The sequence below is a fragment of the Miscanthus floridulus genome, chromosome 4, assembly GCF_019320115.1.
Source record: "Miscanthus floridulus cultivar M001 chromosome 4, ASM1932011v1, whole genome shotgun sequence".
Lineage (NCBI taxonomy): Eukaryota > Viridiplantae > Streptophyta > Magnoliopsida > Poales > Poaceae > Miscanthus > Miscanthus floridulus.
The window spans coordinates 66,838,870-66,843,954 of record NC_089583.1 but is presented as its reverse complement, the minus strand read 5'-3'; the positions used below and the strand labels follow the sequence as shown (position 1 = coordinate 66,843,954).

The 5,085-nt window shown below is 36.3% G+C and overlaps 1 pseudogene; it reads left to right on the top strand.

The window, feature by feature from the left end:
- The first annotated feature begins 45 nt into the window (after window positions 1–45).
- LOC136548590 (UDP-glucose 4-epimerase 4-like) lies at window positions 46–5,085 on the top strand (annotated as a pseudogene).

The window sequence follows — 5,085 nt, the reverse complement described above, 5'->3', positions numbered from 1 at the left end:
CAAATGCCATTGCTTTATTACGACCATAATGTTGTTGGCACAATAAATCTTCTGGAAGTTATGGCAGCTCATGGATGTAAGAAGGTATTGGCATACCTATATCTGTGGGGTACCTTGCGCTCCAAGAGTATGTTTAGTAATGTGATTACCTTTTTATGTACAGATGCATAACCATGCTTAACTGATATTTACCCGTTCTACAATTTTTCTTAGTGCTTTCAATACTAGTATCCTCTAGAAAATCAATATTTTCCAATTATTTGCTAGATAATTCAACATATATGATCTTTTTCTTTCACAAAAAAGTATATACACTATCACTATTCTTCGTTTTTGAAAATACTGCAATTACAAAGCTGATTTTTTAATGCAGTTAAAGGCTTGTTCCTGCAAATGTTTACTTATCTTTATGTAAAATGAGTGCCAAATTATTAATGGAATGGTTTCTCTACTTCCTGATGTAATTGATGTACCAGATTGCTGCCTAATGAATACATTGTTACTCAACACCATTTTATGCGGTTTTACATCCAACCTTTAGGAATGGTAACATTTGATCCATGCACCTATTAAACAGTGGTCATCACATTCATAATTTTGGTTGATCTAGGTGGTACTCATTGCTTAATATGTCTATCACCGTAACATTTTGAGGTTAGGCCAGTTGGTGATTTGTTGTTCAGATCGGGCTTATACTGATTTCTTTCCTCTTATGTGTCCTAATCTTGCAGTTAGTGTTCTCATCATCAGCTGCAGTTTATGGGTCACCTAAGAACTCACCCTGCACTGAAGACTTTCCTCTCACTCCACATAACCCATATGGCAGAACCAAAGTATGCTTCTTCATTTTCCATGAATTAATCTAGCATCAAGTCTTTTAACTGATTGCAACCATACATATTAATTGCAGCTTATGGCTGAGGAGATATGCCGTGATATCTACCATTCAGATCCTGAATGGAATATCATTTTGCTTAGGTACTTTAATCCGGTTGGGGCTCACCCCAGTGGATACCTTGGTGAAGACCCATGTGGAACTCCTAACAACCTTATGCCGGCAAATTGCTGTTGGCAGGAGGCCATCATTAACAATATTTGGAAATAACTACGCAACAAAGGATGGGACAGGGGTACTGTTTCTTCGTTATGCTACTCTCTGTTACTTGTTACTTGCATCAGCATTTGAATTTTCTTTATCCATTTGGTGTTCATTTCATGTTATAGGCATTATATGTTTCTGTAGAGGGCATTTTATGTAAATTTAAATAGATCGGCACTAGAATCACTAGTAATATTTGGTGGCTGCTTAAGGCTCTTCAATTTAAAAGCTGGAGTAACAATTGAAACTATGTAGTCCGCTAGTGCTTATCAGAACATAAGTTATTGGAACCAAATAACTGAAGTGAGAATCACTTTGACACTAGAAATGTTGTACAGCTTGAAAATGCCTACCTTAGTCTGTTCAATCATTCAACTTAGCGTCCGGTCAGCCTTTTGTTTCCACCTGTCTAAGGAAACATGTCATCATGTGGGCAATCCTGATGTTATTATTGGTAGTTTACAGTAGAAGAGTTTGCCCTGGCCTCCTCTGAACATTACCATCAGGCCTCTATTCTTGGTTTGCAGAAAACGATCAAATGAAGAGTGGATGCAAATTAACCATGCTCTCACTGTCTACATTAAAGATAGGCATTCATGATGAGAATGGTTTCTATCTCATTTGTTGCAGCCAATTAGCTTCACCTTTCCAATCTCAGTCTGATTCATGCATTTGCTTTTCAAGTGCTGTTGGAAGTGGACAACATCATGGCCAAATGTCAACTAAGCTATTCTAGGAATATTATTGTGACAACTGCAGTAAGATGTTATTGAATATTCCCATCTATTAACAACACTTCTACATGATTGCAGGTTCGTGATTATATTCATTTGGTTGACCTTGCTGAAGGACATCTTTTCGCATTAAGGAAGCTTTTTGAAAGCTCATCTAACACAGGTTTGGACAAGTGGCTGCCCTCTCATATACTATAGGGAAAAAGTCTACATAACCCCCTCAACTATTCAGGGTGGACTACTTCACCCCCCAAACTATAAAACTAGATTTTCTACCCCCTGAACTTTCCAAAACCGGTCAAATAACCCCCTAGGCGGTTTTGGACGGTGGTTTTGCTACCATGACGGTGGTTTTGTCTTTTTTTTCTTTTTTATTTATTTTTGCTGAATCTTTAAAAAATCATAGTAAATCACAGAAAAATTATAAAATGAAAAATCCAATTTTGTTGGACTCCACATGAGTAAATCTACACAATGAACATATAATATGGAATGCTTTAATATAAAGTTTTTGATGTAGCTTTAGATCTATGCTTTTCTGTAATTAATTGGAATAATTCATAGCTGCAGCTTCTATGGTACAATTGTGGTGAAATTTTTATGGTGGGTTAATTATTGTATGCTTGAACTATAGTAAAAATTTCATACTCATTGAATTATGTATAACTTAGTTATAGATTTATTTAGGATATAACTAAGTTATACATGATCCAATGAGTATGAAATTTTTATTATAGTTTAAGCATACAATAATTAGCCCACCATAAAAATTTCACCACAATTGGACCATATAAGTTGCAGCTATGAATTATTCCAATAAATTACAGAAAAGCATAGATCTAAAGCTACAGCAAAAATTTTGTACTAAAGAATACTATATTATATGTTCACTGTGTAGACCTACTCATGTGGAGTCCAACAAAATTAAATTTTCTATTTTATGATTTTTCTGTGATTTTCTATGATTTTTCAAAGATTCAGCGAAAATAAATAAAAAAGACAAACCACCGTCACTATAGCAAAACCACCGTCCAAAACTGCCGGAGGGTTATTTGATTGGTTTTGGAAAGTTCAGGGGATAGAAAATATGGTTTTATAGTTTGGGGGTGAAGTAGTCCACCCTGAATAGTTGAGGGGGTTAAGTAGACTTTTTCCTATACTATAGCCGAAATGTTTATTACCACTTTCTAGATGTACACTAAGGCTGCTTTTGTGTAGTATTGTTTTGTAAGCACCTTGAACCCTATTTTTGGTTTTTTGCTTTCTGCATGTCGAAATGGGTAGGTTTTATACTTTTTTCACCCAAACAGCTTACAGCTTTTCCACAGCACATAGCTCATAACAGTTTTTTCACAGCTCACTTGTCACACCTCACAGCAACTTTTCCACAACTCTCAGCTAAACCAACAGACCCTAAAGATGTAAATACTATCTTCTTTTGTTGTCGATTTTCATTAGCTTTATTCTGGTTAATAATAATGTATCACAGATACATTTTCTTAATCTAATAAGTGTGCAAAAAAATATATCTATCGCATATGATGCTTTAACTTTTTGTTGGACAACAGTTTCTTCTACATATGAGTTAATTGGATGCTCATAAGTCAAAACCTACAGTAAGTTTTGTAGTTGAATATTGTTCCAAATTTAACTGTTCTTGCAGGATGTGAAGCGTACAACCTTGGAACCGGAAAAGGAACATCAGTGTTGGAGATAGTCAATGCATTTGAGAAGGCTTCTGGAAAGGTACACCTGATTTGATATATTGAGTATTGGACATCTCGTCATCTCTGGCCCCTGTTTCTTTGCCATGATATCCTTTTTTGCTCGCATATCTAGTTTGTTTGAGAAAAAAAAAACTTCAATTAAACCTCAACTCCTGAATTTTAAAGGTATACAAGCAATCCTTGAATTATCCACGGTATTATGTAGGCTTAGAGACTAATGTTGAGAGTTGGACTATTTGACAATTCACAACAAGAACATAGGAATTTGTATGGATTGATTCTTGTAACGTGTAACTTCATCAAATTCTTTCTAATTCCAAGAGTTAACTTTGCTGTCAAGTTTCATCAGTAGCCATACATGTACGGGCTCTCTTCCTGCAACTTGATTTCTTATCTGTACTTGTTACCTTTTTAGAAAATCCCTTTGGTCATGGGTCAACGGCGTCCTGGTGATGCTGAGATTCTCTTTTCATCGCCGGCAAAAGCAGAGAGAGAGATCCACTGGAAGTAAGATATATATATATAAAAGTATCATTCATAAGGTTTATTTGAAAGACAACCATTTGTTGGTCATTTAATAAATGTTCCTTCTTCAGAGCGAAATATGGCATCACAGAAATGTGCGGAGACCTGTGGAACTGGGCTAGCAAGAGCCCTTATGGATACGCAGCATCTGAGTCTCCCAAGCTGAATGGTAGTTCACGCAGAGCAACGCCGATTGGTCCGTGTGGACTCACTTGTACATGAGACAGTAGTGGCAACCAGGATAAATGTAGATCTAGTCGGTCAGTCATACAGAGAGAAGTTCTATAGGCCTAGGAAAGAAATGTTATCTTGTTCCTCCTTATCATAAGCTCCTATAGTGGATCTTCCATATGCGTATAGTTTATGAAATTTGTTCTAGGAGCATTGCTATAGTCAGTCAACCAGCTAATTCAATTCTTCTATTTCTTGAGTTGTGTTGCCTAAAATAGATCATGATATAGATATCAGCATCACAAAAAGTTCCACTTCATACAAATTTTCTTTTGTAATTGTATTGTTTTTTTGCGACAATTTCTGTAATATTAGTATTTATTTTGAAACGAGTCTGTAATATTAGTTAGTGAGACTATAGTAATACTTCCATTTCAACTCCAGTGGTGTGGTAAATCACAGTTCACTAGGGGTGTCAAAGAAATTCAAAAAGAATTGTTTACGTGAATATCAATTGTCATCTGTGTAATTTATGTGCTCAAAATGTGCAGTCGAAGAGCAATGCATGGGGATTGTCTTTTTTTTTTTTTTTTTTTTTTTTTTTTGCTTATTAGAACACGTCACTCTTAGGGTGTGATTGGTTTGGCATCACCGTAGGCTGGCTTGCACCAAGCATGCAGGGAACGTTTGGTTAGAGCCCTGGGCCAATTTTGTTTGGGTAGATCGCTGCCTGGATTATGCCTGTTGATGTGTTTGGATACCCTGAGTAGCTCCAGGCAACTGTAACTCGAGCCAGGCGAGGAAAACTCAACGCATGGGGCTGGTGTAG